The 23,991-nt window shown below is 36.1% G+C and overlaps 1 long non-coding RNA gene across 2 annotated transcripts in view; it reads right to left on the bottom strand.

Annotated features, from left to right (window-relative positions):
- The window catches only part of LOC125799271 (uncharacterized), an 84,816-nt gene that overhangs the window by 56,162 nt on the left and 4,663 nt on the right, over nucleotides 1-23,991 (bottom strand). The window lies entirely within an intron of this gene.

Below are 23,991 nucleotides of genomic sequence, written 5' to 3' on the forward strand. Positions count from 1 at the left end.
TAATCTCTCCTTCAAAATATTTCTCTGTGACTCATTTAGTGCGTTATTTCTCGATTTCAGTCATTTTCTTTGTCATCGTTTGATTTTTAGTAGGGGGAAAATAAATCGCTTATAATCTAAAAACAGATTTTTGGTTGAAAAAATAGAAAATAATTTTTTTAGGCCATAATGGCCCAGAATTAATTCTAAACATTGATTATTTGCTCACTTGTTGATGGTCTGATCGGGTTTAAATATAAACTCAGCCGTGGGGAAACTCAGAGACGACACAGAGCTCTCCTCAGACACTGGATTAAACTACAAACTTACTGTAAAATAAAACTCTGAAGGAGAAATTATTATTATTAATATTATTGAGTGTTTTATACAGTGGATTAATCACAGATTCTCACTTGAAAGCGTAGACGCTGCAGTAGCATTTTTTTGCTATAGATCTTTCTAGACGTAAATACGCTTTATGCTGATGTGTTGAGGAGTTCTTGAGTCACTAAGCTGAGAAGATGCGGACCATGGCACCAATTGGTGCAAAGTACCAATACTAAATAAATGGGCTATTACATTGTTTTTAATGACAAAGTATTGAGATATATTTCTAGCATCGGTATACCGTGCAGCACTAGTCCACAACACTGATCTCTGGGGTTCAGTTCAAGCCAACCCTTTTGCGGGCGGTTCCATTGTAGGTATGGAAGCTATCCGCTCCCTGTGCTGCGTGTGCGGTTACACGATTGGTCCATACAAATCAGCCCAGTTCCAAAAAAGCTCGTCCCAAAAAGCTTTAAAATCCCACATAAAAACTCAAATATCATTTCTTATAAAAAAATCCCCCAAAAAATAAAGGGTGCAGCAAAAAATCAAACCAAAAATCACTGGTCTCACCCAGATTCATCTTCACGAATAGTTCTGCTAAATCAGCTAAATCTGTTTGTGGTTTTTAAGAAAGATATTTATTGACATTGACATAATTGCAAAAGTAAAATATTTAATTTTAAAAATAATAAAAACTACTTATATCACTGAAAAAATAGCCTTTGTTACCTGTCCCCCCACTCTATACTCAAACTATAAACTTTACCATGAAATATATCTTTTTTGCATTGTTTTGTGACTCCAAATCCCCTCTATGCTTTAAAAATACATTTTTCGAAAACGAATCCATAATATTTAAGTTAAAATACACATTTTAGTTGTGTCCCTGTGTTGTGGTTTCACTCAGTCCTGTTACCGTAACACATTACCCTGATCATCTTTAACACCTGGAACATTCTACAACAGGAAGTGACATCATCAGCTGGTTCTTCTGAAGATCATGGTCTGTATCATCTGTATATTTGATCTTATTGTAACGATGACTGAGGAGAAGCTCAATCTCAACTCAGTCCTGTTACCTACATTCATTCTTACATCTTATTGGTTTATTTTTTTTTTAATACACATTTTGGAAAAAAAAAATCACTAGAATGTGCTCAGTGTCCTCATGCTATTAGCATATTAGCCGCCATTTAGATATTTTCCGTGTTTTTTTCTAATTCTATGCTAAAAACTCATTCCTGTTACTTTCAGTTACGTTACTCAAAACATAAAAAGTAACAGGAGTGAGTTTCAGTAGCAGGAGCGATTTTTTTTGGTCATAAATATCAATTATTTGAACATGCAGTCAAACATTTCTTTAAAATAAAGACTTTCTTGAGAGGAAATCAAAGGAATTAGTGGACTTTCTCTTTTTAAACATGATTTTTAAATCTCACACAAGTTTTGTAACCATATTCAGATTAGAAACCTTGTAAAAAAAATGAAGTAAAGCTGCCTGAGTTTGATCAGTGCAGGTTTTAAATAGTTAAATATGTGATTTGGAAGAGTTACAACAAGCTAATGGCTCCTATTCAGTGGAATGGCCTGATTATTATTAATAAGTGAATTTGGTTGTTATACAGCAGAAATATTGACTTCAACATGTTATTAATCACACATTAACCTGGAAATCACACCCCGCTTGATGCTGTAAATCAGTCAGCAGTGAATTCCAGTGTATACTGTAGCTCAACACGGCCTGCAGCTAAATTAACACACCCACAGCCCATCATTCAGCCTGATACCACTGAGATCAGCTCAATACTGAAATACTATTAGTTCAACTATAATAGTTTCATTAGGCAAAACCAGAGGTGGAAAGTAATGAATTACATTTACTCACATTACTGTAATTTGTAATTTTTAAAGTAGTTTTTAAAATAGGTAATTGTACTTTTACTCAAGTACATTTTGACACAAGTAATTTACTTTGTTACATTGGAAAACTCCCCGTTACTGAGTAAAAAATAAAATACTGGAGGAAAAAAAACAATTGTCTGAATTAAAGAAAAAATAATTGGAATAACGAGGCAATAAAAAGCTGTCAGTATTCAAAACTTCCACATCAAACCTGTGAAAGCACGTGGTGGTAAGTCATATGTATATTCTCAAGTTGTGGATTTACTTTATAAAGATCCGTAATCTCTGTTCATCTGCAGCTACACAGATTATTCAATCTCCTGTATTTAATAAAATATTCAGCACAATAATGCCTTTATTAAAAACCTAAACAAATTCTGTTAGAGGAATGAATTACATTTACTCACATTACTGTAATTTGTAATTTTTAAAGTAGTTTTTAAAATAGGTAATTTTACTTACTTTTACTCAAGTACATTTTGACACAAGTAATTTTCTTCGCTACATTGGAAAACTCGCTGTTACTGAGTAAAAAATAAAATGCTGTAAATAAAAAAAAAACAGTTGTCTGAATTAAAAAAAATAATAATTGGAATAATGAGGCAATAAGGTCCTCAAACAATGCAAAATGCAAGCTGTCAGCTTTCAAACAGTCTTACAGGAAAAAATCCAGTTGTTAATTTTAAGTGTGGTAATCGTGTGAATTGTCAATATAATAAGAACGTAAAGCATTTTCCTCATCCAATACACAAATGTGTGGTTAATATAAAAGGCTTTATTACATGTAAAACTAAAAATGTTATCTATATGATCCAATGTCCATGTGGAAAAGTATATGTGGGAGAGACGTCTAGAAAGCCACTAAAAGATAGAATTTCAGAACATAGAAGCTCGATTGTAAGGAATGATTTAACTAACCCTGTAGCAAGACATTTTAAAGAAAAGGGCCATTCTATTTCTTCTTTTTCTTTTTTGGGTATTGAACAAATACAAACTACACAAAGACGAGGTAATACAGAGCAAAAAAGAAAAAAGAGCGAAGCCTTCTGGATTTTTTATCTTAAAAGTCTATTTCCTGATGGTATGAGTGAGGATTTTACAATAAAAGAGTTTCTTTAGGTAATTGTGGTAAATGTGTGTCTGTATCGTCAGTTTGGTTGTTTTTATCTTTTTTCCTCTGTATATGTGTTCTTGAGCAAAAGTATTTTTCCCTAAAATGGATAAATAACTGTTTATGAATTTCAAAAGGACTTTTAAGAAGTTTTGGGTGGAAGTGTTTCCTCTGTGGAATTGAGCTGCCAGCCTCTCATTGGCTGATCATGTGACCTTTAGTATTTGGAGTGTTCTCATTGGTTTTCTTGGTGGTAAGAGAAATGCCTCATAATGTTTTCTGTGTTCATGTTCCGCTGATTTTATCTTTATCACATAGTTTGCGCTGAGTTTTGTTCTCCATGGCAGCGCAGCTGAACTTTGTTACTACATGAACTACATGAAGTTTAAGGTCTGTAGAGATCTGTAGACTCCTCCAAACTTTTATTTTACGCTTACAGAGTGAGTCGCTGTCATTCTCAGTCACTTTTACTCACATTACTGTAATTTGTCATTTTTAAAGTAGTTTTTAATATAGGTAATTTTACTTTTACTCAAGTACATTTTGACACAAGTAATTTACTTTGTTACATTGGAAAACTCCCCGTTACTGAGTAAAAATAAAATGCTGGAGGAAAAAAACTAATTGTCTGAATTAAAAAAGAAAGTGGAGTTTTGTTCTCCATGGCAGCGCAGCTGAACTTTTCCCAGCAGTGTTTATTACGCTTAGCGGGAGAGAAACTGTGTGAACCAGCTGTGCTCAGGGGAACCGGTGTTGTGTCGAGTTATGCTACCCATCGCTATGTGCTTCTTTACGGCACTGCGCATGCACCAACCAACATGTTTTTAATCATAATTCCTTAAGTTTTTATTGGAAACATTAAACAATCTGCTTGGATCTAAAAAAAATAAAAACATGGCAAGTTAAAAAATAATAATGAACTGTAAAACTATAAAATTACAGTTTATTGTCACCTATATGAGCAAAATTTTAAAAGTAAAGAAAAAAAATGGATTATAGAAACCTATTTCACTTGTTCTTGAAAATTTTTAGTTTTATGGGGTGGTCTGAACAAATACTGCCTGAAAGATCCAAATTATTACGTGGAATAATAGTTCATTAAAAACGATACTTTTTTTACATCAAATAATTAAAAGTAACTATGTAACTTTTACTCAAAGTATATTTTAAATTGAGTACTTTTTTACTTTTAGTAGATTTTTAGATGGGTACTTTTACTTGTACTTGAGTAGAATTTTAGCAAAGTAAAGGTACTTTTACTTAATTACAATTTTTTAGTACTTTTTCCACCTCTGGTTATAATTATATCACTGACAGTTGGCTGTGGAATATTTAGTAGTGAGACCCATCTTTCACTAATGTTTGTTGAAGCAATCCCAGCATGCCTAGCTGCTGCTTTTATTAATACACACCTGTGAACCTGTGGAAGAGATTGAAACCTGATGCTCAGGTGAGTCTACTTCACCAGAATTTTAAGATGGACTGTTTTCAAAACAAGCTGAAGTTATATAACCTGAAATTAAATCATTTATGAACCTGGCTCCTCCTGTTTTTCAGACTGCAGGATCTTTAATCAGCGAGATCAGAATTCCAGCTCCGACCACAGAAAACACAGATACCATCCGGAAGCTCCGACAGCCTCAACTCAACACCTTTACCTGGAACACAAACACCTGCAGCAGCTCAAACACCCACTCTGATATACTCTAAACACCAGAGTGATAAATATCAGCAAATATATCACATATCACACAACTACTCTCATTAAACAACATTAGAAATCAATTAATGATACCAGTGAGATAAATAATATTTTACTATGGAAAACATCTGACTCACACTCCACACTACTATTAATATCACTCACACCTTTATTTATAATATAAAAATAGAACAGAGCTGTTTGTACTGCTCTATTCCTCCTGTTCCCTCTCTCTCTCTCTCTCCCTCCATATTTATCTCTCTCTCTCTCTCTTTCTCTCTCCATATTTATCTCTCTCTTTCTCTCTCCATATTTCTCTCTCTCTCTCCATATTTATCTCTCTCTCTCTGTCTCTCCAGGTGTCTTTCTTTCCTTCATCTCTCTCCATCTCTCTCTACCTCTTTCTTTCTCTCCCCCTCTCAATCTCTTTTTCCCTCTCTCCATCTCCCTCACCATCTTTCCCCCTCTTAATCTCTCTCTCTCTCTCTCTGCATCTTTCTTTCCCTCTCCATCTCTCTCTGTCCAGTTCTCTCTCTCTCTCTCTCTCTCTCTCTCTCCATATTTATCTCTCTCTGTCTCTCCAGGTGTCTTTCTCTCCTTCATCTCTCTCCATCTCCCTCTCTCTCTCTCTCTCTACCTCCCTTTCTTTCTCTCCATCTCCCTCACCATCTTTCCCCCTCTTAATCTCTCTCTCTCTCCATCTGTGTGGGTCTCTCTCTCTCTCCATCCCCCTTTCTTTCTATCTCCCTTACGCCATCTTCCTCAGTATCTTTTTCTCTCTCCTTCTCCAACTCTCCCTCTCTCCCCTTCACTCTCTCTATCTCCCTCTCTCTCTCTCTACCTCTCTTTCTTTCTCTCCCCCCTCTCAATCTCTTTTTCCCTCCCTCTCTCTCTCCCTCTTCTGCCATCTCTGTCTTTCTCCATTCCTCTCTAACTTTCTCTTTCTCTCCATCTCCCTCACCATCTTTCCCCCTCTTAATCTCTCTCTCCATCTCTGGGGGTCTCTCTCTCTCTCCCTCTCCAACTTTCTCTCTCTCCATCCCCCTTTCTTTCTATCTCCCTTCCACCATCTCCCTCACTATCTTTCTCTCCCTCTCCTTCTCCAACTCTCCCTCTCTCTATCTCCATCTCTTCTTAGTACACAAAAAAAGCTTTAATATCTCACACTGTATACATTATTACCAGATTAGAAAGTATTATGAAAGTAATAAATATATATAAATTACTGTGTAAATTAAAGAATGTTCCTGTTATTAAGTGTAAAATATATATATATAGTACCAGTCAAAAGTTTGGACATCTTAAATTAAGTGTGTTAATAAAATTCAGATGTTTTATATTTTATAAATCTCTGCTGGATTTTCTCAGTCAGTTTTATGAGGTAGAGTCTCCTGGAATTCAGGCTTTCAGTTAACAGCTGTGCTGAACTCATCAAGAGTTAATTACTTGAATTTCTTGTCTCTTAATAAAGTGTTTGAGAGCATCAGTTAAAGTAAAGTAGTGAAGAGGTAGAGTTACAGGTATACAGTGAATAGTGAATATTTCAGTAATGTTCGAATCCAGATTATGAGAAACAACAACTACTCAAATAAGTAAAGAGAATTATAGAACTGGCACTCATCAGGATCGCCACAGGAAAGTATATATAGAAGAGCGAGAGTCTCCTCTGTTGGATAGAATACGTTCATCAGAGTTTCCAGCCTCAGAAACCACAAGAAAACTACAAAAGGCTTTTCCATTTAAATTAATTAAAAAGTCTGAGTATGTATCTGTCCTGTAATACTGCACATAATTTAACAGTACATATATAAAAAATATATACACTCTGATCTTGTCTTTTGCTTTTTTTTGTGATTGTGTTTGTCATAAAAATCTGTAAATTTTGGGATGTTGGTGAATCTTCACAGTTAATAAATTGTAAGCAGTGAAAGAGATTAAAGAGATTAAGGAGATTAAGGAGATTATGTCTTATTACATAATAAATCACTCCGACGCTCTGCATGTTTTCTCCCCAAACATTAAAAGCATTTCCCGCACAGTAACATCAAACAATACATCAAAGAGAATCTACACATTCCTGCTGCTAAACCGCAGAGCTTCAGGAGGCAAAGATAACAATACGCTTTCATAATAACTGAGTTTATCAGTCACATGACCGCACTGGGGAATTTTTTGGTGGTTATGTTTATTTGTTTATTTTATTTGGATGTGAACCCTTTGGGATTATACTTGGATTTCTGCATAAATTGGTGATTAAATGTGTTCTGGTCTTCATCTACGTCACAACAATAGACAAACACAGTCTCCTTAAACTAAAACCATACAAAAAAATGATATGTTTGCATGGTTTTTATTGAACACAACATGTTAACATTCACAGTGAGGGGAAAAAAGTGTGTGAACCCCTAGACTAATGACTTTTCTAAGAGCTAATTGGAGGCAGGATGTGATGAGATTAGATGTGATTGGATGTGTTGGTTAAAGCTGTCCTGCCCTATAAAAAAACACACACCAGTTTTGAGTTTTGAGCTGTTCTTAAGAAGCATTGCTTGATGTGATTCATGCCTCACACAAAAGATCAAGCTCTCAGAAGACCTACATTCAAGAATTGTTGACTTGAAGCATGAAGCTGGAAAGGGTTACAAAAGTATCTCTAAATGTCTTGATGTTCACGTGTCCACGGTAAGACAGACGCTCTACAAATGGAGAAAGTTCAGCACTGTTGCTGCTACTCTCCCTAGGCGAGGTAAAGTCCTGTAAAGGTGACTGCAAGAGCACAGCACATGCAGAATGAGGTGAATCAATGAGGTGAGGAAGAATCCTAGAGTGTCAGAATGAATACAGAAATCTCTGGCACATGCTGACATTTTAGTTGACAAATCTACAATAAATACAATCAGAAGAAAAAAATTAACAAAAATGGAGTTTATAGGAGGACACCAAGGAGGAAGACACTGATGTCCAAAAAATACATTGCTGCAGGTTTGAAGTTTGCAAAAAAAGAGCCCCTGGATGTTGCACAGCAGTACTGGCTAAATATACTACTGTGGACAGATGAAACTGAGACAAAATTGAGTTGTTTGGAAGGAAAACACACAACGCTATGTGTGGAGATAAAAAAAAGGAACAGCACACCATCATCAAAACCTCATCCCAACTGTGAAACATGGTGGAGGGAGCATCATGGTTTGGGGCTGCTTTGCTGCCTCAGGGTCTGGACGGATTTTGCCGTTATCAACGGATAAAAATGAATTCCCAAGTTTACCAAGACATTTTGCAGGAAAACTCAAGACCATCTGTCCTCCAACTGAAGCTCAACAGAGGACGGATGATGCAACAGAACAACAACTCAAAACAAATAAGTAAATCAACAACCGAATGACTTCCACAGAAGAAAATAAATAAATACTCCTTTTGCAGAGTCTGGAATGTTGTGTATTTTGTTACCAAACTTTTTACATTTCTATCAGATTATAGTTCTGGAGTTCAGTTTACTCTAATTGCTATTTGGACTACAGTTTTTTGCACTAATTCTCTTTATTAATCATGGGTGTTGTTAATTGCTGATATGGGGCGTAACCTGAAATAACCAATCAGAATGTCTCTTGCTCATCATTCCCTTTATTAAGAGTCAGGTGAGCTCTGATTTTCGTGGATTGCTATTTTAACGGTGCAGCTACCTGGACGTGTCCAACAAACGCTTCTTAGCGGAGTTTGGGTTTATGCTGCAATGCCGAGATAGCGATGAACGTCTGGAAGGAGTGAAGATAGATTGTTGGCGGGGTGTAACATAGAGCCGAAATAAAGTTGGAAGAAAAAAAAATCATTTGAGAACAGGGGCGTCGCCTGGCCTGGGCTTCCGCGGCTTTAGCCCCGAATAATTTTCCAGTAGCCCTGAATCGTTTTGCCCACTGTGTGGTTAAGAAATTACAGCCTGTGACTATAGTCAGTTAGCTTAACTTTAGAATTAGCTACCTTAGAGAGATAGTCAAGGTTTGAGAAAAAATATATACATGTTTAACTTGCCCTTATGTTACTTACCTGATCAGCCAATAACTTTCATTTTCAAATTGTTTTTATTAATTTAGGATTGCAGGACTTTCTGTAAGCTATAACTGTTAAATAATGTAAAATAATAAATGTAGCTAACCAGTTAGCTAGAAACTGGATGTTGTGGATAGCCAGAATTTAATACTATACTTAGTTTATTAATCCTGGGCTCTGCCCTAAAATTGTATGTTTTCCACAGAATCCACACAAATACACACATTATATATATATATATATATAAACAACTGGGCTAACCCCCGGATCTTTAGCTTCACCTAACAAACCGTTTTTTTGTTTTTTGTTACAGTATTCATAATGTTCAGTCCTGTCTCTCAGGTGAGGGTTACCCACACCTTTAACTGACTCCTCCCACACCTACAGGTAAGAAACGAGCCTCCTGTTCTTTAGTACAAACACCTACAAGTACGTAAACCTGAAAACAGCCGAGAATAGAAAAATGCTCCGAGGGAATTCCATCCGGCTGCAGCATCACAGGATGCTGGCACGCAACGCCACGGCCCACAGGCGCTCCAGTGACCTGCCGCTGTCTCCAGGAGGGCGGGGCCTCGTCCTTGGCGTGCCCCTGCCACCTCCAGGCTGCCGGGTGGTTGACGTGACTGCGTGCTCCTCTGGTTGAAGTCGTGTCCAGGCTAATCTGGAGAAGAATGTATAATCCAGCCCTGCTCTCAGATCCATCCATGCCCTCCTACATACAGAACATATATTCCAGGAGGATGGAGAGATCTTATTTTTTAGCATCCTTACATTAATATACTAAATAAAAGGATGCACAGAGTTATTTGATACATTACGCTTACGGAAAATGATGAATGTACATTTTTATGTCTGTTTAATATGTACTTAATTTTTAAAAAGTTAATTTAAAAAATATAAACCTAAAATACATATCAATTCGATTATTATTTACACTTTAAAACTGAAATCTGTCTGATTTAAAATGTTTTAGCTCCACCTGCCGAACCATATTCTGTAACAATAAACAACAAATGTTCACTCTTGTCTCTCAGGTGAGGGTAACCCACACCTTGATTGACTCCGCCCCCACCTACAGGTAAGAAACCAGCCTCCTTTTAGGTGCAACATAAACCTGAATTATCTTGATAACACAGATAGAATAGAATCAGTTTTAAATATTAATACTATTTTATATTTTATAAAAAATAAATTAATGTTCACTATTAATTATGCGTCATGTCACGTTTTTCTACACTGATGGGCGTGGTGTTCTGGAAATGAGGTGTGTTCAGGTACATTTCTGGAGTTTTATCTTGTTTATCTTGGTAACAGAAAACACAGGAGCTCCACTGACTGAATACAACCTAGACAGACGCTAACAGTCAGACGTTCATCGCTATCTCGGTAACACAGGCGCCGTGCCGAGCCGAGCGTACACCCCCACTTATTACACACACATGAACACACAGCAGCACAAACCCAACTTTTACATCAACAATAAACAGAATAGTAAATAAAATAACATTGCTGTTCCCGTAAATGAGCTGCTGGAGCTCCTTCACAGCGTCAACCAGCAGCTCAGTTTCCTCTGCTCAGAAGAGTTTGTTGAACACGTCCAGGTAGCTGCACCGTTACAATAGCAATCCACCAAAGTCAGAGCTCACCTGATCTACTCTTAAAAGGGAAAGATGAGCAAGAGACACTCTGATTGGTTTATCTGATGTTACGCCCAAAATTAGCAATTAACCACATCCATGATAAATTAAGAGAATTAGTACATGCCTTTTTTCGGAAACTATATACATTTTCTGGACAATATGTAATTAAAACATGTTTTACGTTTGATTCAATTTACTACTTACTTTATTTTTTTTTTCATAAAATACAGAAATATGATAATCTAAAATAAAAAGAAGTATTAAATCATGCTGTACCTTTCAAAACGATCCCCACATACTGGCAAAATACTGTAAAATACTCAAAATACTTCATTCATAATTACCCGTCTATCTGCTGTGAGTAATTAAGGTCAGGTTCACTCTACACAATTTTAGCCCAGTTTTTTTATTGATCGCCAACAAAAATCTGCTCAGAGGGAAATGGTGGATCTCTCAGCGTTTGCTCAGTCGTTTGGTGTAAACTAGTGAAAGACGATCGCAGAGCTGTTGGCAAATGATCGCAAACTCAGCATGCTTAATATCTGATTCAGTCGGCGACTGGGAGCCAAGAGCAGTAACTACCTACAGTCTATAGGAGGGGTGTCCAAACTACGGCCCGTGGGTCATTTGCGGCCCGTTTCCATTTTTGGAGCGGCCCGCGAGGTATTTTAGAAATAGAATGAAAGTTGGCCCGCTGTTAAGCAGGTTTTTATAATGTGAGATTCAAAGTTTGAACGCTAGGTGTCAGAAACGGGCCAAAGAGTCTAAAAGCGGAGAGGGTGCGCATTTCTAGCACAGAAAAAATGGGGCAAAGAGTCTAAAAGCGGAGAGAGTGCGCATTTCTAGCGCAGAAAAAGGGGCCAAAGAGTCTAAAAGCAGAGAGAGTGCTCATTTCTAGCGCAGAAAAACGGGCCAAAGAGTCTAAAAGCGGAGAGAGTGTGCATTTCTAGCGCAGAAAAAGGGGCCAAAGAGTCTAAAAGCGGAGAGAGTGCGCATTTCTAGTGCAGAAAACGGAGCAAAGAGTCTAAAAGTGGAGAGAGTGCGCATTTCTAGCGCAGAAAAACGGGCCAAAGAGTCTAAAAGCGGAGAGAGTGCGCATTTCTAGCGCAGAAAAAGGGGCCAAAGAGTCTAAAAGCGGAGAGAGTGCGCATTTCTAGCGCAGAAAAACGGAACAAAGAGTCTAAAAGGGGGGGAGTGCGCATTTCTAGCGCAGAAAAACGGAGCAAAGAGTCTAAAAGCGGAGAGAGTGCGCATTTCTAGTGCAGAAAACGGAGCAAAGAGTCTAAAAGTGGACAGAGTGCGCATTTCTAGCGCAGAAAAACGGGCCAAAGAGTCTAAAAGCGGAGAGAGTGCGCATTTCTAGCGCAGAAAAACGGGCCAAAGAGTCTAAAAGCGGAGAGAGTGCGCATTTCTAGCGCAGAAAAACGGGGCAAAGAGTCTAAAAGCAGAGAGAGTGCGCATTTCTAAGTTGCCGTAATTAAGGAGTTTTATATTAAGAGACATCATGAAATGAAACATCAGTTTGAAAAATCTTAGTTTACACTGTTAAAGATAAAGATAGTAAGTCAAGTAAAATGGTGTGTAAATGAAAGTAATCAGGAAAATGTATTATTTAAAGTGGTATATTTCATTATTTGTTTTATTATAGAGTCTGTGGCCCGTGACTTCAAATATATTTCTCCTTCTGGCTTCAACAGAAAACGTTTGGACACCCCTGGTCTATAGGATCACATAGAAAGAAAATGAGAACCACAGGTCCTAAACTCATCATTAAGAGATCACTTATTTTATCACTTTCTATACCCCTGTTATACGTTAAATTCTAGAGGGAGCTTGCAAGTGAGTCCTCTGTGAATGAGGTGAATGGAGCTTAAAGGGAAAAAAAAATCAATGAAACTAAATTAACTACTTGTTTGAAGTATTTCTTTAATTTTAGAAATTAGAATAATGTATTTTATTTTAAAAAAGCAAAGATAGCGTTGTTTGTTTACTGCATGTTTGCATTTTTCAACAGAAAACACTTTTCTGTTGGTTTTACACTGTAAAGCACTAGCAGCATTACTGCTACTGTGAGCTGATTGGTTGGTGAGCTGATCCTGAGCTGAGTACAGGTAGAGCACTATGTTTAAAATGCTTAAAACAGGAAGTTCAAAATGATATAAAATGATGTCTGCTGTTTAATAAACATGTAATATAGCTCTGTGTTGAGAAAATAATAGTATATAATTTATAAACTCTGATTTTACTCTGTTTTGGCTTTACTTTATACTCACTTTAAGTGCGTATTCTCCTCTATAGAGATTCTCTGATATGGCGTCACTAGTTCTCGTGTGTTTAGTTCTGGTGAGTTCTTGTGATAAACGTGTTTCTGGAGAGCTGTGAGTCTGTGATTTCTCACAGTGAAAAATCCTGTAATTTGTGACGCCGTGTCGCTGATCAGTCATTTAGTGTCAAATTCTCAACGTCTAGAACCTGCTATAAGCAGCGTTCTGAACTGAAGACGCTCAGGTAAGACCTGAACAGGTAAGAATCTGAGTTCTGAAAGTGAGATGAGATCAGTGATGTGGAGGAGGTGCTTCACGCTGAGCCGTCAGTCAGACTGTAACAGCAGGAATTCTGGAGCTTTCAAAACCACAGCATGTTTATTTACCCTCAGACCACATTTTCCACCTTTCACTCACTATTTTACACTAAAATCACCACTTAACACACATTCCACAACAGTACGCACACACACACTGCACAACACACACACACACTGCACAACACACACACACACACTGCACAACACACACACACACTGCACAACACACACAGGAGACGAAGTGGAATTTTGGGTTTCTGAGCAATAATTCTTTTACAGTTATTTAACAGGGGTCTCAAATTACACTATTTCACTATTTTTGCACTGGGGGGGGGATCACACATTCACCTAGCTGCTCTCCAGAAACACGTTTATCACGAGAACATACCAAAACTAAAGCACACGAAAGCTAGTGATTCCATACCAGAGAGAATCTCTATAGAGGAGAATACGCACTTAAAGTGAGTCCAACACGAACAAGTTCATATGAAGCCAAAACTGAGTAAAATCAGAGATTTTAATTATCTGATCAGTTTTACGCTGAAATATGTACTTATGTCCTCAATATGCAACTATATTAAATGTTTTACTGTTGTACTGCAGACTGAATTTTTATCATTTTAAACTCCAGTTATAAACCTTTTAAGGTGCAGGATCAGCTCGCCAACCAATCAGCTCACAGTAGCAGTGATGCACTATCGTGCTTTACAGTGTAAAACCTGTAGTTTTCTTTTTTTTAGTAAAATACATTATTCTACTTTCTAAAATTAAAGAAATACTCAGAACAAGTCCTTCATTATTATTTTTAATTTAAAGTTTTAGCTTTTAGCTCCGTTCACCCCCACTCGCAGCTCCCTCTAGAGCAGGAGTGTCCAAACTTTTTTTGTTGGGGGCCAGAAGGAGAAATATATTTGAAGTCACGGACCACAGACTCTGTAATAAAACAAATAATGAAATATACCACTTTAAATAATACATTTTCCTGATTACTTTCATTTACACACCATTTTACTTGACTGACTATCTTTATCTTTGACAGTGTTGTGTAAACTAAGATTTTTCAAATTGATGTTTCATTTCATGATGTCTCTTAATATTAAACTCCTTAATTACGCCAACTTTTAGACTCTTTGGCCCCGTTTTTCTGCACTAGAAATGTGCACTCTCTCCGCTTTTAGACTCTTTGGCCCCGTTTTTCTGCGCTAGAAATGCGCACCCTCTCCGCTTTTAGACTCTTTGGCCCGTTTCTGACACCTAGCGTTCAAACTTTGAATCTCACATTATAAAAACCTGCTTAACAGCGGGCCAACTTTCATTCTATTTCTAAAATACCTCGCGGGCTGCTCCAAAAAAGGAAATGGGACGTAGTTTGGACACCCCTGATTTAGAGTTTAACAGTGATTTACTGATATAACAGGGGGACAGAAAGTGATAAGACTATTTATAAATGAGGTTCTCTCTCTCTCTTTCTCTGTAATTCTATTGGCAGTATGTAGCCCTTGCTCCTAGCTCCCAGTCACTGACTGGGTCAGATATCTAGCATGGCAAATATTTGCAAGGTTTCTTCGACTGTACGAGCGCCAAGAGATCTCAGATTTGCCGCCGAGCAGAATTTTTGTTGCCGATCGTCGAAAAACTGTCGGCGACTAAAAAAAGGCTGAAATCGCGCAGTTTGAACCTGGCATTACACTAAATGATCAAGATGACGCAGCCGAGTCAGGTGTTCAGGTGTTTCTATTTAGCCCTGCTTTAGTTCACTGAATTAGTGAATTAGAGGTCTCTGCAGAAAGCCAGGATTTTGGCTTTTGCTCATGAATAAATATTCATACATGCAAACAGATCACCTCTGATTGGCTAACAGCTCAATTTTACATCTCTAAAACTCAAAGGATAAAAAGTTTTCAGAGATACAGCCTTAGTTATAAAAAAACAGCACTGAGTGCTAGATAAAGTTAACCCTTAAACTTCGCTTAACGGCAAACTCTCAGCGTCGCTCAGCGACTCTCTCTCTCTCTCTTTCTCTCTCTCTCTCTTTCTCTGTAATTCAATTGGCTGTATGTAGCCGCTGCTCCTGAATACCAGTCGGTACGGTCGCAACGGTTCGGCGAGCATCTTACAGTAGTTTACTCTACGTGAGTGTGCAAGCGCCAAATGTCTAGTTGAGTTTCTACTATGAATGAAGCTATGTGAGCTGATTTTGTGAAAAAGGTGTTTCTATTTAGCCCTGCTTTAGTTCACTGGATTAGTGAATTAGAGGTCTCTGCAGAAAGCAAGGATTTTTGCTTTTGCTCATGCTCATGAATAAATATTCATACATGCAAATATATCGCCTCTGATTGGCTAACAGCACAATTTTACAGCTCTAAAATTCAAAGGAGAAAAGGTTTTCAGAGATACAGCCTTAGTTATAAAAGATAGAGTACTGAGTGGTAGATAAAGTTAACCCTTAAACTTAAGTAAACATCAGACGCATAAAATTCAATGTGAACGCCTACCGCTTTGACCAGTGTTCTGTTCAGTTAAGCTGCCTTGTCAAACCGTGCTTCCCTAGTGTATATTTAGATCAGGGGGGTCCAAACTTTTTTTGTTGGGGGCCAGAAGGAGAAATATATTTGAAGTCAGGGGCCACAGACTCTATAATAAAACAAATAATGAAATATACCACTTTAAATAATACATTTTCCTGATTACTTTCATTTACACACCATTTTACTTGACTTACTATCTTTATCTTTGACAGTGTTGTGTAAACTAAGATTTTTCATTGATGTTTCATTTCATGATGTCTCTTAATATAAAACTCCTTAATTACGGCAACTTTTAGACTCTTCGGCCCGTTTTTCTGCGCTACAACTGAACACTCTCTCCGCTTTTAGACTCTTTGGCCCGTTTTTCTGTGCTACAACTGAACACTCTCTCCGCTTTTAGACTCTTCGGCCCGTTTTTCTGTGCTACAACTGAACACTCTCTCTGCTTTTAGACTCTTCGGCCCGTTTTTCTGTGCTACAACTGAACACTCTCTCTGCTTTTAGACTCTTTGGCCCGTTTTTCTGCGCTAGAAATGCGCACTCTCTCCGCTTTTAGACTCTTTGGCCCGTTTCTGACACCTAGCGTTCAAACTTTGAATCTCACATTATAAAAACCTGCTTAACAGCGGGCCAACTTTCATTCTATTTCTAAAATACCTCGCGGGCCGCTCCATAAAAGGAAACGGGCCGCAAATTACCCGCGGGCCGTAGTTTAGACACCCCTGATTTAGGATCTCGGTTAAACATCGAATCAACTGGAGATCCGGTTTAAACCTACAGTTACTTATACAAGATTAATGTCTCTCTAATCAACTCGTATTTCTGAGGATTTTCTTTTACTGTCTACTGCAGACAATGGAGGTTTTATGTGCAGCATCATAAACAACTCACAAAATAGAGATCTATAGTATTTCAGAAAGAACAAGATCTTTCCAAGTGGATTTTAGAACTTTAAATGCCTGCAATTAAATTCACATCCTATTCTATTGGCAAATCTTTTTTTCTACACTTCTACAGGGTTCAGATGATCTACGGCAGATATACGAGAACGTAAAGCGAGCGTCTGGGTCAGCTGGGTCTCGATCTTCTACTCTACGCTCAGCAGGTCAGGGTCATCCAATAGCACGAAATGTCAAGTGAATTATACGTAGAGTTATGTAGTAATAATAATTATAATATATATATACGCTCGTCGTGGTGTTACAGGTCACTCCTCGACTCATAACTCAGCCTTGGCCAAGAAACTGCGACATTCTTATCTCCCCAACCAACCAAAACACTTACGCCCCCCCCCCACACACACACACACACACACCTGCGAGATATTCAGGGTAATTCCTCCAGAATCAACAGCCCGTCATCCAGCGAAGCCCCGCCGCGAGCTCTAACCCAAACAACCGCCGTACAGACTCAAAAAAGAACAACGTAATCCCAAAACATCCAGAGCGCAGAGCTGGAGAACTTATTCTATCATCTTTCACACTTTAAAGCTTAAATTACATCTCCGTTCCCAAACAAATTCACCACAAAACCCCCAAAAACCTAAATAAAAAGAGAAATTTAAATTAAAAGAATCAAGATTATCTTATAAATATGAAACTATTGAAACAAACATGTTCTTTTATAATGAGACAATAGTTTTAATAATATAAAACCACTTTTAGTAACATAAAACCACTAAACCTACACTACAATTATAAAAATATAAAAAAAAACACTTATAGCCAGAGTTGAGCATTATATCAATGTTATTATATCATATTAACAATATCATTCAATAAGAATATTAAGGATATATTATTATTAGTGTTTAAAGAACACACTCAACTGCACAATTCATTACAAAGAGAGTCATTCTCTAAAATACTGTTAAAAGCAGTGTGTAAGACTGGTGGAGGAGAACATGATGACAAGATGCATTAAAAAAACTGTGATTAAAAACCACCAGGGTTATTCCACCAAATATTGATTATTTCTGAACTCTTAAAACTTTATGAATATGAACTTGTTGTTTTCTTTGCATTATTTGAGGTCTGAAAGCTCTGCATCTTTTTTGTTATTTCAGTCATTTCTCATTTTCTGTAAATAAATGCTCTAAATGAGAATATTTTTATTTGTAATTTGGGAGAAATGTTGTTTGTAGTTTATAGAATAAAACAACAATGTTCATTTTACTCAAATATAAACCTATAAATAGCAAAATCAGAGAAACTGATTCAGAAACTGAAGTGATCTCTTAATTTTTTTATACATAGCGAATATAATGTTCATATTGATTTCAGAATTATATTGTATAAAAATAATAAGAAATATAATGTGATATAACGTTTGGCCACAAATTTAAATTTCATATCTGTTCCAAAACAAATCCACCACAAAAACATATAAACTACAGAGAGAAATTAGAATAAAAACACCACCACATCTTTTCAGATGTTTAAAGAGCCACAACGAGACCTTTAACCATCATTTAATCATCATTATTATCTACTATATATCAATTACTGAAACAAACATGTTCTTATATAACGCAAATATACAGTATTAATAACATAAAACCAGTTTTATTAACATAAAACCACTAAACCTGCACTACAATAAACACACAAGACACGACACTTACAGCCAAGACCTGCTGAATTAAAACGGTTCCCTAATTTCTGCATTAAATACTCTATACTTAATTTAAAAAATAATTATTTAATAATAATTATATTAAATTAATATATTTAATGAAAAAAATATATATATATACATGATTTACTGCTTTTATATTTGATGCACGCCACTTGTTATAGGGCTGAGTGCCATCAGGCAAAGCTCATCATAATATCAGATTTTTGCCTTCTGTTCCTGTAGTTTTGATCAGAAACTCTCTTATTTGTGTTTTTGTTTTTCTGCTTCCAACAGAGATCAAGTACATTAAATCAAGTATAATTACTGCAAACAGAACAAACACACAGAGTAAAGCAGGGGTGTCCAAACTTTTTTTGTTGGGGGCCAGAAGGAGAAATATATTTGAAGTCAGGGGCCACAGACTCTATAATAAAACAAATAATGAAATATACCACTTTAAATAATACATTTTCCTGATTATTTTATTTACACACCATTTTACTTGACTTACTATCTTTATCTTTGACAGTGTTGTGTAAACTAAGATTTTTCAAATTGATGTTTCATTTCATGATGTCTCTTAATATTAAACTCCTTAATTACGGCAACTTTTAGACTCATTTGCCCTTTTTCTGCGCTACAACTGAGCACTCTCTCCGCTTTTAGACTCTTTTGCCTGTTTTTCTGCGCTAGAAATGCGCACCCTCTCCGCTTTTAGACTCTTTGCCCTGTTTTTCTGTGCTAGAAATGTGCACCCTCTCCGCTTTCAGACTCTTTGGCCCGTTTTTCTGCGCTAGAAATGCGCACTCTCTCCGCTTTCAGACTCTTTGGCCCGTTTTTCTGCGCTAGAAATGCGCACTCTCTCCGCTTTCAGACTCTTTGGCCTGTTTTTCTGCGCTAGAAATGCGCACTCTCTCCGCTTTCAGACTCTTTGGCCTGTTTTTCTGCGCTAGAAATGCGCACTCTCTCCGCTTTCAGACTCTTTGGCCCGTTTTTCTGCGCTAGAAATGCGCACTCTCTCCGCTTTTAGATTCTTTTGCCCGTTTTTTTGCACTAGAAATGCGCACTCTCTCTGCTTTCAGACTCTTTGGCCCGTTTCTGACACCTAGCATTTAAACTTTGAATCTCACATTATAAAAACCTGCTTAACAGCGGGCCAACTTTCATTCTATTTCTAAAATACCTCGCGGACGGCTCCAAAAAAGGAAACGGGCCGTAGTTTGGACACCCCTGGAGTAAAGTATGAGCATTAAATGACCCATATTATTATTATGTAGTGTTACAAGCATTGTTAGCATGTATGCAGCATCTAAATAGATCAGTAACAAATAAGACTGCATTGTTTAAGGAGCTGCTACATAACCAACAAAAAAAAAACAGTTTTTAATACAGTTATCAGTGTTTTTTTACAAAAAAAAACCCAACTAAGAGTCTGGGCTTAGAAAATATAAAGGAAAAATATAAATAGTTAAAAACCAGTTTCACAAGTACATTCTTTTCACATGCACTTATTTCATAAATGCAGTATTTCCAAAAAGACCTGAAGCATTAGCATTAGCATTAGCGCAGGTATCTTACAGTGCTCTAACATCATGTATTTTTGAGATCAGCTGATTCTGATTAGGGGTGTCCACACTTCTGCATGAACAGTAGGGGTGGGCAATATTATATCGTATACAATATATCGTGACACAGAAATATCGTGATATTAAAAATCCATACGGTGATAATAGGGCTGTTCTGTCTTAAAAGTAGTCTATTATTTACTGTGAAGCTTTAGGTGTATTTATTGTATAATTGTTTTAGTTTGCAGTTTATATGCATGCACTAAATATACTGCAATATTATTTGCTGCATTATATTATTTTATGCTATATTATTTATTTTGCCACATTATGATTATACTGTTATACTATTATACTATATTCCTGAAATGAATGAATTATTTTAGTTTTCCTATATCGCCAAGTATATCGTTATCACAAAAATACCCTGAAATATCGTGATATTATTTGAGCCATATCGCCCACCCCTAATGAACAGAACACAGTTATTTAATATGTTCCTCTTTATTAGTGAGGATACTGAAAATCTCTCAAGGCTGCAGACTGTGTTCCAGCTGAAATCAGGTTTATACTGTAAACTCTGCGCTTTATCTGCTCCGCTCTGTTCCTCACTGGTTCAGCTTTACACTGCTGATGGAGAGTTTTATTATTACGTGGATTATGGTCAAAAGTTCAGAGCTGTTTTAGAGATTATACTGAAACCCTCAGTACAGACCAACAGCTAATATCCACAAAAATCTATAAATAAAATTAATTATCATAAAGCCTAAAATGAATCTGATAAAATGTCGACACACAGTTTTTAATAATACAATGTGTATCAGATCCTGAGAGGTGTGTAGAGTTAAATTACTGAATTAACTCAAAATAGATTTTCGCCATCGACAAACTGAAACAAAATATTTGTACAGCAAAGTTTAATGGCTATTTTTATTTTTTCAAAACTTATCCAGGCCTGGAAATTGCTATTTTTAAATTCCATAACTTTGGATAGGGTGTAGGGTACAGTGTAGGGTAATACAGCAAAACGTAGAGTACAGCTCTGGAAAAAATTCTATAAACTACAGACAACATTTCTCCCAAATTCCAAATAAAAATATTCTCATTTAGAGCATTTATTTACAGAAAATGAGAAATGACTGAAATAACAAAAAAAGTGAGTTCAGAGTTCAGAAATCAATATTTGGTGGAAAAACCCTGGTGGTTTTTAATCACAGTTTTTTTCATGCATCTTGACATCATGTTCTCCTCCACCAGTCTTACACACTGCTTTTGGATAACTTTATGCTGCTTTACTCCTGGTGCAAAAATTCTGCTTGCAAAAATATTGTTTTCCTTGTTTTACTTTTGGCCTTTTATTCATTTTTTTGTATTTTATGATTAAAATTATTTCTCTCTCTATTTTATTGCTTATTTACCCTTTTATTCCTGTAAAAAAAATTGAAATTCTCCTTAATTAAGTCTTATATTGTTTGCTTATTTTTCTAAAACCTTTACCATTCTTTTTTTTTTGTTCGCCACACAGGCCACAGACTTTTATTCTCTAATCGCGTGTGGGAAGGAGAGAGACAAAACAGAGAGGGTTCTGATTGGCCTGTTCTCTGCAAAGAGTCTGTGAGACAGCCAATCAGTTTTTAGTGTGGGCGGGCAGTGTTTTTCCCCCCTCGCGGACGGGATTTGTTCAGTGAGTGAGAGAAAGCAGATCATGGCAGAGGCAATATTAATAATTATTGTAATATGATATGAAATGTTTTTGATTTTGTGCAATTTCTTGTGATACTGTTACTGTCAATTTTTGTCAAAAAAAAAAAGCATAGGCAGGAAAGCAGAGGCAGGGCCTTCCAAAAAGAAAAAGATAAAACTCATTTTATTTAAACTCTGAATACTCTAAATTTTATTTAAAAAAAAACAAAACGTAAAATTAATTAATATAAAATTAAAGTTTCGTTATCATTTGGTGAGTTGGTTGATTTTTATTTTTTTTTTTGCCTTTGGGGGGGGGGGGACCTCACTGAAATCAACTTTTGCAACTTGGGATGTCTGTGATTGATTGATTGATTGATTGATTGATTGGCTGGTCGGAGGGCAGGCTGTGAGTGTGTTAGTGTGTGCTGTGCTTCTAGGGCTGCAGCTATTGATTATTTTAGTAATCGAGTACTCTACTGAAAAATCGATTCAATTAATCGAGTAATCAGATAAAACATAAAATAAGAGATTTCATAAAATAAGAAATTTCACTTAATAATGAATGACCAATTGGTTTAATTTTTAAATTTACAACATACATTTCCACACTGCAAACACAAATATGAATAGAAAAAAAAAACACAAAATAGACGTAAATACCACAAGTAATAATTTAATAATTAATAATTCAATAAATTAAGTTAAATTGTTTCCACTTAGGATTTCTTGTAAGTATTAAACACAGGGCATTAATCAGTAATAAAGGCATAAACACTGGCTTTATGTTGTGAATCTTAGCTTCTCAACAGCAGAGACGGCAGATCTGCATTTAAGTCAGTGCTAAATTTACCATATATTTATTTATACTTATAAACTCCACAGCGCTGAGTTTACTGATTATATAAAGTCTGTATTAAGTCTAGAACTTGTCTCTGTTGTAATAAACTAATCTCACACACATTTTACAGTATTAATAATAATAATCAGCACTCCACAGCGCTGTCGTTCTGTTATTAAGGTACATTAATATTAAAACCTAAATAATGAAAACCTCCGCCTCCTCCACTTCCTGCTTCCTGTTTGTGGGTGACGTAACGCTGAGCGCTGTTTCACATTAAAAGTCCCCGCAAAAACTTGTGCTCTGCGTTTTAAAATTAATTAAACAATTACTCGAGGCACAGAAAATTAATCTATCAATTTTTTAAATTGAGTAACTCTAATTACTCGAGTAATCGTTTCACCCCTATGTGCTTCTAATCCTGATTATGTGTTTCTATACCCAAACACACACTGAGGAGGAGAGTGAGACCAGGCGTGTGTTTAATTCCTGAAGTGATAATCAGTAATAATAATAATAATAATAATAATAAACTGCTGACGTTAGAGAAAGTGAAACTGGAACAGAGAGAGATAAAACTGAACCACCGCGTTCTCCATTATCACCACCAAACTGTTCCCTAATTAATCTCTCAATTACTGACTTACTGTAAAAACGCTCCACATACGGCCCACAGGAAGTGATGCAAATAAACACTGAACAGCAAAACAAAACGCAGACAAACGCACACGTCTGATTAAAACTGTTCAAACTGATTCTAACAATATGTCTAGTAATACTAATAATAATAATAATAATAATCTTTTAATATTATTTAGATTTTATATTTCTATTTATTTTTTATTTTTAATAATAACATGTTATAAAACAAATTACCATAAATCCCTGTATTTTCATAATGCATGTTTTTTCTATTTTTTTATTATAATCCCTGTTTTTTTTCTTCAATTTTATTATCAAATGCTTTTTTAAACATTAGTTGATAAGTACTTCAAATATATTTAGTTCATGAAAAAGAATAAAACACTACAATTAATACTGTTTATAATTTTTATTTATAATACTATAAAAAAGATTTGCTACCATGCAAAATCCTAAAACCTCAATTTTGCCTGTTTTCCTATTTAAACTTTTGCCATTACAGTGAATCTAGCAGCTGATTTATACACATAAAAAAATAGTGTCTTAAGAAGAACAAGTGCGATTAATCGCAATTAATCACAGAATATCGTCGTGATTAATCAGATTAAATTTTTTACTCGGTTGACACCAATAATTTTAATAAGTTTCCACATTAGGCATGCATTAAATAGACTAAGTTTTTAGTTTTTTGTTGCACAATTTTTCTTATTATTTTTACAGAGATTAAGTTACTGTTTAAAACACAAAGACAAGACAAACGTTAATATATTTTTATTTTGGTTACAACTGGAATGTATGTACTGAATAAAACTTGTATGTTTATA

The sequence above is a fragment of the Astyanax mexicanus genome, chromosome 3 (genome assembly GCF_023375975.1).
Source record: "Astyanax mexicanus isolate ESR-SI-001 chromosome 3, AstMex3_surface, whole genome shotgun sequence".
Taxonomy (NCBI): Eukaryota; Metazoa; Chordata; class Actinopteri; order Characiformes; family Acestrorhamphidae; genus Astyanax; species Astyanax mexicanus.